Genomic DNA, 13,411 nt, shown 5'->3' with positions numbered 1-13,411 from the left:
ATAAGTAAATACAAATTGTACTAAAAAGCAGACTCCAGATTTAGTTATTTTTTCTCTTCTGTCACAGAGACAATGTAGAAGTCACCAATATTTGCTGCTATTTGAAAATTGTTAAGACTCTTTTGGACAGCTAAGTACCACTCAAATTAGTAATAATGTAAATTAAAATGCACATAAAATTCCCCAGTATTTATTTGTCTGTCTATCAAAGGGATTGTTGAGATATCATGAATATTAAAACTCAATACTTGTGATGCCAAACTTCTTGAAACCAGAATTTCTGCTCCAGGAAAAGAGATTCTGGATTCTGAAAAAAAAAAAAAAGAAAAAAAAAAAGAAAAAAAAAAAGTAACATTTTTGAATTAAAAATTAGATTTTCTTTCTTTTTTTTTCTTTTCTTTTTTTTTTTTTTTTCTGCAAAAGGGAAATCAGGAAAAAGTGTAAAAACGTTTAAAAATAAAAATGAGGTTGAAAATACAGACTCTGAATTCACAGCTCAGACGTAAGCCCCAGGGTTTCTAGCCCTGTTGCAGAGCAATATGGAGGCAAATGGCAATGCTGGAAGCTGGAATCCCAAAAATCTGTGAGCGTTAGGAGCCAAGGCTCCAATGTAGGCTGGCAGGAACCCCAACTGTCTCTTTCTCATCAGAAATTCAGCATGCATAATGCATTTTCATTCTTCCTCCACCACTCCAAAGTCACATAATAATTTTCTGAATGTAACCTGTGACACTCAAAAACCTCCAGGCAACCCTACCATGTGGAAAACTGGAATGATATGAACTAATGCCATGGTTCTCTTACAGTATTTTGTTGTTTTTTCACAAATGGAAACTTACCCTGGTGATTAAGGAAATTTTATTGCTGTTCATTTATCTATTATAAGATTTATAAAATATCACTTTGATGGTGTCAGGTTAATAATGCTGAATTAGTACCTGCCAGATGTACTTGAAAATGTATGTAGAATGTATGCAGAATCTTAAACTAAGCATCAGATTGGTTTAACACCTCTGTTCTCTAGGAAAATCTTCTTATTTGTGATTGAGAGTGTTTGTTAAACCCTGATCTAGGAAGTGGTTGTGATGGGCTTTGAAGGATGATATGGGCTTTGATGTACTATAGGATCAAAGGGAGTAATAGCGAAGAGATAACCTGTCTTATGGATAGTATTTCCTGCTAACAATAATAAACTGTCTTCCAGGTTTCACCTTCAATTAAGTATTTTATCTGTTACATATCTACTTTTTCTTCACATTTCACAGTATACTTACTGCTAGTCTATTCAAAAGGAGTAGCTGAGGGAGATGACTATGTTATACCAGCTACATGTCGTATTAGATTGCCTGAACAAGTCTAAGAATTCAACCCCATGGAATTGCTGGGGCCATACTCTGCACAGAACAAAACATGAACAATGTACATGCCATCATTTCTTTTGGAATATGTTGGGTTTCTTTTGTAAGTCTAGATGCAGACAGCATAGGAATTCCCAATGCATAGCACAGGAAAATAAGAGGATTTTGCAACTGATGCTGCATTTTTATCTTCAACTGGGAGAACACTACTTTGAATCAAAAGTGGGAACAGGATAGAGAAAATCATTTGTTAAGCAATCACATTATGGGATTTGGGATTTCTCCTTCAGCTCCAGACAGAAAGTTCTAAGCAGAAACAGGGACTTTCACTGCACACTACCTCTGAAGCTTCCCAGAAATGCTGTGCCAGAAATGACCCTGTTATGTCCACTACAGTGGTGCAGGCAGCCTCTGTGTCATGTGTACAGCAGAAAGCATTTTGCACTGCTAAATAGAAAGTGCAAGTTTTGCACTGGGATTGTTAACGAGAGTTGGTAACTATAGCCACTCTGGCAAATCTCTGTCTACTGTAGACAAAATTTCCATATATTGACATGGAATTTCACCGGAATGAGACTGTCCCCTAAAGCAGATAGTTTGTTGCTGGGTTTAAATGGTTTACAACCAGAAGTGTAGTTTTCATTTTAGGAGTGCAAGGGAAATCATGTGACCATTGCCAGCAGAAGAGGGCAGTTTCTGTGTTCTTACAGGAATGAGGTTTGTGCCTTGGACCCCTACGTGTAAAGGAAGGAAAAAGTTCTCCTTAAACCAATGATCTGGACAATCTGATCTTCTGAATTTATCAACCGTTGTTAAAAATAGAAAATAAAGAGAGAAGCAAGGCAAGGAATGTAGTTTGAGCATAAAACATACTTGACATTAGCCACCACTTTGGGAGAAGTCTGTAAGAAAGACATAATAAAATGAGAAATAAAAAGGTAAAAATAGGGTATTTGGATGTTAGAAGGAAATATAATAAGATTACTAAATATGCAGCCATGTCTGGAGTTAATTATGATATAACTGAAGAATCATAAACTGAGAAGAAATATATGGTAATATACATTGTTACAGGATAAATTAAATAACAGTGCAGTACTTTCAACAGCCATAGACAACTACACTTTTTACACTGTTCAACTGATGACTCAGTAGCGTAAATCATTTAAACAAGCATTTACTAATCAAACATTTGATTGCTGGTGCAATTACGTGTGTTTTTTTTCTAACTATTTTGTTGAAAAGGCAACAATTAGTTCATGAAACAAGCATAAGAATTAACCTTGTATTATATGTGTATCACAGATTAATCATGATACACAGTTTGAACTTTCCAGCTTTATTCATTCCTTTATCACTTTTACAGTTTTACCTACCAGTGGTGCATCTGTTTCAGTGATGCATACAGATCAAGCTCATTACCTAGTATTTCTCAAAAATCTAAACTTTAAAAAAAGTGTGCCACAGATTTATATTCTATTACAGAGGATTCTTTATATTCTATTATAGAGAATACTACACTGAGATACTTTCCTCAAATTATATATGTGGCAAAATCTCAGCAATTTCATAGTTAAGTTTTTCTTTTTTCTTTTTTCTTTTTTTTTTTTCCCCCTTTTTCTTTTTCTCTCTTTCTTTCTTCCTGCAAAGATTAAGGTTATTGTATTCCCAGTATATATATATTTGGTTGGTAGAAACAAATAAAACCAAACAAAATACCAAGCAATGTTTTGATACAGCATTTTAAGTGCATTTATTGTAGTAGCATCTGTCACAAACCTACCTATGACCTCACCCCGAGTATTTTCAGCTGCCTTTTTTACCCTTTCTTCACTTTCCACTGTCACCACTGCAACCACAGAGGGAGAAGGAAGGGGGCACTAGGCCATACAACAGGACTGGAGATGATGCTCCCTGTGCTGGTTCCAGGTCCAACACCCCCTGAAGAGACGGTGCAGCCTGGGGTCTTGCTCCCACCTTCTGCCCCTGCCTGACAGGTCTGTGGGTCACAGAGCTGATCAATGGGTGGTATTCAAAATGGGGAGTGGACATGAGAGAAGTCTACAGAGTTATGGGAACGCAGAGAGGAGATCAGCATCCCCTGGAGTAGTTAATTGCCATGGGAATTAATACTTTATTTTTTTCTGTTGCACTGGACCCAAAGAGAAGACCCCTGTCTTTCTTGGGGTGGGGGAGAAAAGGAACCCCTTTTCTCCCCCACCCCAACACCCCTGTGCCAGGGGCAGAGCAGGGACACATCAGGAGATGGGGTGGTTCAATTGACCTGATTGCTCCAGCCCCAAAATGGTAACCCCACTTCTTTTTGGCCCCTCAGGAGGCAAGCAGTTGACCATCCAGCTCTCCTCAGCAGTGCACCTTCTTGGCGCAAAGCAACTCCGATGGCTTGTCTGTTGCCTGTGCTGACCTGGGACTGGCAACAATCATGCATGCGTCTGACATGAGGAATGGAACAGAAACAGCAGGTCTGAACAACAGAATGGAAAGGGAGTAAATGACATCCTGGCAGAGGTGAAAATTTAATAGTAAGGAAGATTACCTGAAGGGAGTGGCAAGGAAGCACACATACCTCCACCAGTGCTATACAGCAAAGGCAGGCACAGCTGACAAACATCAGGGCATGACATCTGGGTGAGGCTTGTAGCCTCTCTCCCATAAGCTCACCCTGTGGCAGCCCAGGTAAAGCTCAGGGAGGGACACTTTGCCACTGGACCAAAAAATTAGAGTTGGTTGTCCTGCTGGCCAACCTGCCCCACTGTTTTCTGGATACAGCATTTGAAAACTGTTTTATTATCAGCCACACCATTTGGTGTGAGGGAGAGTAACTGAATATTTGCATGCAATACTAAATAAGCAATAGCCATCTCATGCCTTAGACTTGCCTGGCATCTTATCACAATGGCAAATGCTAGCAACTTATTAATGACATATACTATCACACTGTAGAGCAAGAATGTCTCATTATGTTAATTCCAGGGTCATCTCCAAACAAGTTCTCCAGCTGTATGTGAAGTTTTTAAACCTCTGCTGCACATACTCTGACGCAACTGCAAAGTTGACATACTTCTTATATACTTCTGACATACAACCTGACATATTTCTTATATGTTAAAAACAAGTTGTGTGTATTATGTTTCATGACATAATAGCAATGTGATATGTAATAGAAATCATTTGTGGTCTGCATTTAGAGGGAAGAAACTACATGGTGTTGGTAAAAAAAAGGTAAATGACAATGGGAATTTATGGCCAAAGGTATATGCTGAGTGCACTATGGGGTGCTGGAAGTTGCACGTTCAGCCAGGGAAACCCCAGTTGTTTTAATAAAACAAAATCTCTACTTTTAACAGGGTTTATTATTGTTGCTTTTTTACAGGAGGCAACTGGGATGTGATTTCTGATGTTCTGCTCACAGTCCTTTATGTCTTGGATTATTGTGAATAATAATATTCATGTTAAAGCTTCTCCCACAGATGGCTTTTTAAACTGAAAACTCAGTGGGTTTTTCATTACAATGGAATATAGAGAACTGGAATTAAATTTTATTTAGTGATACAGTGCTATTGTCTTCTCTTAAAGCTGTTAATATATTTCATGATTGTCTGAATAGTCCTTTCATATCTGGAAATGAAGAGACATTTTTTAAACAGTGCTGTTGACAAATCTGATGAAATACTTTCTGCTTCACTAATGTTTGGTATACATATATATTTCAACCATAACAATGTATTTATATTAAATTTATTTTTGTATCTATGTTGGGTTCTAACTGATTTCATCTTAGCCTTTGTATGCAGTAGAAGGACATTTTTTGGTTTTGTTTTGTAACACTAGCTACAAGGCAAATATTAATTCTAAGATAAAAGTGCATTCAGTGTTCCTCCCTAATGGTCATGTGTACTTTTTGAATCACTGCGACGGTTAGGATTGAATCTTCTCTACTTTGTAAAGTGGGTAGATGTGGTTGGCGACCTCTTTGGAAAAATAAATAAATAAAATTCCCCCAAATCAGTAAGTGATAGTAGTAATGTCTCCTTAGTTGATGTAAGTGTTCTTATGGTAATTTTCATGGCCTGTATTTGAAGATTCTTGAGGAGATAATGATAGGATTACACCTATGGAAGTAGAAAGTCTGAAAATTAGGTGTTAGTGCCCAAAAAGGAGGACGCCAAAGCATTTTTTATTTTATTTTATTTTTTGATCTAGGCCTGTTTTTCAAAGGAAATAATGTGATTTGAGAATTTGACCTATCCAGTTGCAGGAATCTATTCATGATATGCACTTAGCCCTTGTCTTTTTCATAATTCATTCATAGTTGTACAGAACATTGTGTTCAGAAGTCACACTGAATGAGTATTGGATGTCTGGGGAACGTGAATTGTGAAATGATATTTAGGAATTCTGATAAATACTTTACATGCGGTATCAGAATGAGATGTATTCTACTTCCTTCAAATAATTTCATTGTTTTGATTTTACAAAAGACCATGTTTGTTTTCATCTGTAAACAACAAAGTATGTCTATAATTAATCTAATGCTTCAGTTGCATTAAATATTATTGTACTTTCACACATAATGAAAAGGTCTGTCAAAAATACATACATAGACATACTGGTTATACTCATTTATCTGTAAACAGTCAGTCTTTTCTTTTCTCACTTTTACTTTTGTCCTTTCTCTGGCTTTGAGACCTTTCTCTCACATAGTTTGCATGAGTATATGATTATCAAGTACTTTTATTCAAGCAACAACATTTTAGAAGTGTTGATTATCTAAGACAGTTTATAAGTATGAAAATGAAGTACCATCCCCATTTGCTGTTGATTAAACTGCAGAACAGAAAAGTGAAATTACCATGCTCACTATCCTAATTTAAGTGTGTGGCAGAAAAAAAGAGAGCACAGAATTCCTTCTGCCATTACTGTCTTCTTGGCAGTGAAATACATATCCTTCATGGATTATATTTCCCAGTAGTTTTGAGCTGATTGTCCCTAAGATGCTATTACTGGGTAAAATCTTAGACCAGAAAGTGACCTACTGAAATATTAAACAAACATATATATGCTAAAAAAAATATGTAGACTTACATTCAGACAGAAATAATGTGTTATTAAATAGTCATCTCCCCAGTTAGGACAAAACTGAGAGAATGTCCTGGGACTGTGACGAAGTCTGTATGGCTTCATTAAAAAAAATAGTATAACTAGTATGCATTCCTTGACAAGTTAAAACCTTAATGCATGACATGAGTATTTTAGGAGTGATCAGACATACATTGCTTTTGACAATTGCCTACTTTATGCAATTTATTTCTTACTTTTACCTTGCCACATCTCACTTGTAACTTCAAATAGCTTGTTTGCCATTTTGCTTAAAATCATTTCTGCTGTCACATTAGTTTCAGTATTTTCTTCTGCTTTACATTTATTATAATATTACACAAGAATACCTTGAGTTATGTGCTTCTTAGTTGCTTCAGCACCTGCAGAACAAAAAAAAAAAAAAAAAAAAAAACAACAACAACAACAACAACAAAAAAACACTAAAAGCATTTAAATATATTACTGTATTTAATTTAAGCATTGCTGCTATCCCTCAGGTCAATTGCTGTTATGCTGTGATTGAATCAAATTCTAAGGGAAAAGAGTAGAGTCCAGGGATTATCTTTGTTGAATGAACATGTTCAGATACAGTTCTGAAATCAATGAACTGGAAAGATGTCTGCCCATGCTGGGAACACAACTTAGCTGTATGGTAATAAACACACAGGGAAGGTGTCATGCAAACAAAGCCATAGCCTGCAGCATCAAATGACAGTTCTCTGAACTAGTCTCATGTCCTTGAGCTTAAATTTGGATATGCTTCAAATCTTTCTAATAAAGTGGTTGATAGTGCACTGTGAAGTTAGCAGATTAATGCTTCTGTTTTTGCCGGATAAAAATGACAAAAAATGATGTGGGAAAAAATAAATAAATAAAAATAATTAAAAAAAAAAAAAAGTTCACTCTACCCAATTTTTCCCCTTTGGAAACAAAAATGTTGCAAAAGTTATAGTACTCCATAGAAATGTCAGCACTGCAATCTGTCTGCATAATTGGGAGAACTTCCACTAAACACAATGTAGAAGCAGAATGAAGTAAAAGGTCATGTGTTATTATTCACTGTGTAGTGCAAGAGGGAAGAGCAATTAAAAAAGCCAGAGGGAAAGGCAAAAGCAAGCAGCAGTGCACCTAAAGCTCTTAGCAAAATTTTAGAAGTGAGAGTGGGAGGATACCATATGCATTGGTCCCTAAGGCTAGCATCTTTAATTTCTGGATAAGATGAATCAAGGTAAAAACAAGTCACAGAGTAAGTTATCAGCAAAAGTAGCATTGAAGATTCCTCCAACTAATTAGGAAAAAAAAAAAAGAAAAAAAAAAAAGAAAAAAAAAAAAAGAGCTATTATTCAACAAACATGCAGTAGGAGAAGACTAAAAAGGTGTAATAAATCATTCAACCTCCCCCCTCACACACAAACCCACACACCACTGCCACCACCACGTACAAACCCTTTCTCCTATCTATGTTATTGTGGATAGGAAAAAGCTATTTTTCAAAATGACAGTGTGTGACCAGGTTCACCAGTATTTGTGTGTTTGTGAATTCCTGGAAGTGAATTTCTCTCTTCTTACCCCAAAGCTATTTATTCTCAGCTACCTTGCCATTAGAAGAAAAAGGGGGAAAAAATCTCTTTGAGGTAAGCCAAGTAAAAACAAAGCCCCATGAGGGTCAACATAAGTTGAGACAAAACAAGTCTGACAAAACTCTGTTTTGCAAACTCAGTGCAAAGGCTGTGGCCTATAACTATCAGTGTTAATGTTGTGTGCATTAGGCTAGAACATACTCGGTTCACTTTGCATTTCAAATACTCTGAGTGATCCACAGAGGGTATAGCAATGTCAGCTCATCATGCATACCCTTTGTCTTGAGTCATCTCCATAGCAAGATCTTTAGTTTATGCCTGGTCCTTAGCTGGCCATGAAAGGATGAAAAGTTCTTGTACTCTTCCAGTTGCCAGCCAGCTAAGTCAGGGATCAAGCATATACTATGACCAGAAGCAGAACATGAAATCATCAGGCTTTAGTTTTTGTTTTTATTTAAAATAATAACAAGCATTAGCCTAGGTTTAGGCTTCTTACCCATACATTATAATATAAAGGCTAATATTGAAATATACAATAATTTACTGTACTGTAGTTAGTCCAAAATTTTAATTTAAGCTTAATATAGATTTAATAGAAAAATTCTACACTGAGTGGATTATTTTTTCATTAATTTGAATGTTAATCCCAGCAGCTGCAATTAAAGCATATTTTCTTTAATCATTCATTAACATATCTGTTATGTTGAAGTTTAATGATACAAATACAATTAATGAATTCTTAAAAAATCATTATAGATTCTCACCTTTAATTGGTACTGAAAAAATCTTTTCCATTGCTTTCTTTCTAATAGTATATATGGGGAGTAAGACAAAAAGTTGCAATGGTATTAAATTTCTTAAACTATAATTAGATACCCTGTTAATCAGCTAAATAACTTCAAAACAACCTTTCAAGTAAGTACACAGTTGCAATATTGTATTGTATTTAATTTTCCTTATTGCTTTAGCTTAAGAAAATCTAAATGAAATACTATGAGAAAAAAATACCTTACACAGTAAATTGAAATGAACAAAAAAGTTTCTGTTTTTCCAGTGACATATCAAGCTATATGTGAAATGTGAGAGTGACATTTTGGATAGTTTTCAGTAAATTGGGTTGAGTTGATTAATATTCCTTGCTGCTCCTTGTAGCAAGTTATTTATGGTGTGATGAGAACAGGTACCTACTACAGTGATTCCTCTGTGTTACAGTACCTGATTCTTAATCTTTTTCAATTCATTTTATTGCCCTTTTTTTTATTATTATTATTTTTTTTACCCAGCAGCAAGGTGGATATACTCTTTGGTTATCCAATTTTTTATGTGTAAAACACTTTCCAAATAAATAACCTCATATATTTTAAACTCTGCAGAAGTGGAAATGGTAAATATAAAACTTAAACAATCAGGACCAAAGCATGATGATATGTGTCTCATGCATAATAAACCTCACTGTAATGACTAAATCAGTTATTATACTTGCATTTTAATCAACATTGAATAAAATCAATAAAATGTGAGAGAAAATACTATTACATAGAAAGTCTGTACACACTTCAATGAGGCTATATATAGTGATATTCATTACAAAATTAATTCTTCTTGTATAGTCAGATTTTATTCACAAATATTTCCATAGAAAATGACAGGCATAATGTAGTGAAAAAGAACTACTAAATAAACAACACTACTTAAAGAAAAAATAACATAGAGCAAAATCATTACATCAGTCCACCCAAATGCAAAAAGAGTCATCTATTAACTATGATAGTTATAGTACACCATTTATTCCTGAATCGCATGGGAGAGGAATCGCATATGTGAGAAAAGCCCTAAAAAAAATTCAATAGAACTGTGTATTGAAAGCACCAACAAGATGTTTATGAAAGACTTACATAAGCTCTGCTTTAAATAATTTAACCTTTTAGTTTAGAACTAAGGTTCCATACCTAATAACATTGCTTATACAATAGAAACCTCCTATTGCTCTCATTATGCAATCATGCCCCAGAACTGGGAAGTATGACTTTGCATAATATGACACCTACTTTTCAGACACTGAAGTGACTGAAGTCAACTTCCAAAGTTAGATGTCTACCTGCAAAATGAAGGAGAATTTTCTGCAAAGCATGAGAAAGTTAAATGACGGATATTTTTTAAAAAACCTTCCCAAATTAGTGAATAAGAACTGTTGCTAATGTGGCTAGTATTGCATTAAAGGAAATGCCAGGCTCAGCAGTTTCTCTGAAATCATTCCTTTCAAGAACAAGAGTTCTAAGAGCAACTTAGATTCAATGGAAGAGAATTAAACTATCAGTCTAACTTGAGATTGGAAGTGAAAGAGGCACAACCTCTTTTGGATCTATTGGATTTATATCATGACAGACAAAATAAACTTCACAATTTTGGAGACTATAAGGAAAGTACATATGAAGGTGAAGTGGTTTCCAGATATTAAACGCTGTAGTCTAGTAGCTGGAATCAGCCATCATATTAATATTGGGGCCCCAGAATGTGTATTAAATTAAATAATTGGTGGGTAAAATGCCTATCTGTACTAAATAAAATTGTGCCCCTGGTTAAGAATGTTACATCAACATTTTCCAGAAAGCATTATAACAATATATTTTCATGACTTTGTGTCCCTGTATTAAAGAATTGACAATGCATATTTTGAGCATGTTCCACAATCATATTTAAAAGAAGTCTAAACCATTAGTGAATCTGTGGTAAAATAGGAGAAAATTGTTAATTAATCATGTTGATATCCTACTTGGATAATGGAAGAGGTTCAGAAAATAGATTATAGGAACACAGGCAAGATGCAAAAGAAAACAGAAAGTGTTATGTTATGTTTGAGGACTGAGGTAAGGAATTAGTATTTCAGGAGTGGTATAATGGTAGTGCTTAATGACAAGAGATGGGTAATTGTGTGGTTGAGCTGCACAGATGACTAGATAACATATTGACTGATTCAATTATACTTGCATAATTTACTTCTATGTGAAAATATTTGGGTGTCTAATAGAAACAAATTAAGTTGAGAAGTAAATAAATACATTTCGCTACTCACTGATACTGCAATAATCTCCAGTATCTGTCTACTTGTGAGGGAGTTCAACATAAGTTCATGTGTAGCACTAAGCATAAACAACAGGAAACTTTATGTTAATATAACTACTAAATTAGGACCTCTAGGCTTTATAGTCATTTTACCTTTTCCTTGAATCTGACATAAAAGTGCTTGCATGGAATTGATCCTGGTTTGTAATACTGTATACTAATAGTGCACAACTAGGTATAATGGCAAATTCATTATGAATTTATATAATCCTTCAAATTATATATTACCCTAACACTACCAATGAATAAAGATTTATAACCTCACCTCTGTGCTTCTGCTGAAATTGAATGTCCTGTGAGACTGTTTTATTAAAACAATAAAAATAAAAATCTGGAAGCCAGAGACTATAAAAAATAAAATAACAGATTTCTAATACCTAATAGAACAGGACGAAACACAAGCCTGACTAATTTATGTAATGTTACATTTTGTGTTCCATTCACTGTCACCTACTTAGGTATCATTAATTTTAAGCTCTATATTCTTTTTTTCCTTTTAATTCAAGTAGAATTGACAGAAGTTCAGTGTATAACTTTCGTAACCTTAAAAAAAAAAAAAAAAAAAAAAAAAAAAAAAAAAATGCCTTTAACAATAAAAAGAGTAAATTAAATAAAAATTAACCTTTAAATTGAACAGTGTAGCAAAGAGATTTTTCCAAACTCTTTCTTTTTTAAATGATTGCTGTTTTATCATAAATAAATCTGCTCTGTACCAGTATGTAAATCAGATGCAGCAGCTTAATTCTTGTCCTTCCTTTCAGAGTAAACCAAGAGCTGCAGTTTGTCAGGATCATTAAGTATGTAATGAACTCTTCAAACACAAAAGGAGTGAGTCAGATTATTGTAATATACTAGTTAATGATGCCTGCAAATTAGCAATTGCCAGAGACCATGTCTTTTTGATTTATATAAAAAACAAAAGTTTAGGTGTTGGATTACATTTGTATACACTACTTCCCATATATGTTGGTATCCACAGGAAAATTAAAGACCTAGACAGTAAACTGCAGTGTTGATATAAAATATCACTTATATTATAATGCTACATTGTGTATCATGGACAATAATGTCACATTTGCTGAGTGATTTACCTATCAACATTAGCACTCCAACAGATGGGTAAGTGTCAAAATTACTGTCATATTTTTGTATTTATTTTATTAAAATAAATACTTCTATTAATACTTCTATTCTGTGCTATTAATTTATTCATTTTTCTCTTCTATTTTACCCTATCACCACATTATGTCTCTACTGTGTAATTCAGGAAAGGCAAAATATCTTTAGTAGCAGACTTGGGATATCATTCATGTATCTTACAGCTTTGCAAAACCAGAAGCAGTAGCTTTCTACCACTACACTTCTTTCAAACAGGACATGCAGTATTTGCTATCATAATAAAATAATAGTCATAATAAAAATAATCATAATAAAATAAAATAAATCATAATGATTTTTTTTTTCTGAGAATCCTGTTCAGTTATAATCATAATATAAGAACAAAGCTAGGCATCTGTTTCATTTATGACATTAATGCTATGTAAATCTACTCATAGCAGTAAACAATTTACCTCAGAGTCAGAGCATTCACTGCAAAATAAAAAAAATAAAAAAATAAATATGGTAACAAATCCCTAAAATATTTCTAAAGCATTGTGGTTTTTTGGCATGTGGAGAAAGGGGTTTGTAGACATGCCTTTGCATTTTATCTGAGATTTTTATTTTTGTTGGATAATATTACTATAAAACTTTTTTTCCCCTCTAAAATGAGCATCATAAAACAAAATGGTGAAGAATTAATCAAGTGGAGTGAAGGAAGACAATATGCTCTAAGAACTTTATAAGCATTTATTTGAAGATAGCACATTACAGTGCACTGAATATTGAATTTATCTGTACGAATACCAATGATAAATTCACACACTGTCCCGCGTTTTATTTGGCTTTTATTTTGGAGATGATACATTATTTATTGGAATGCTTTTTTTTTATTATTTTTCTATTTTTAAAGTCAGATACCATGAATGAAAATAAGGGGAATAAAATTTAAACAAAGTCTAAAACCTTATTTTAAAATTATTTTTTTTTCATGCATTGAAAATATTATTATATTGAATTATATTAACCTTCCAACTGCAAAAGTTTACTATATCTCACTGAATGCAGAAGATATCTCAGATGACACAGTGTTACACATTTTTCCCCTTTCTTCCTTTTTAAAGTCATACT

Source organism: Aythya fuligula, chromosome 2, assembly GCF_009819795.1.
Source record: "Aythya fuligula isolate bAytFul2 chromosome 2, bAytFul2.pri, whole genome shotgun sequence".
Taxonomy (NCBI): domain Eukaryota; kingdom Metazoa; phylum Chordata; class Aves; order Anseriformes; family Anatidae; genus Aythya; species Aythya fuligula.
This window is presented reverse-complemented; position numbering follows the sequence as displayed.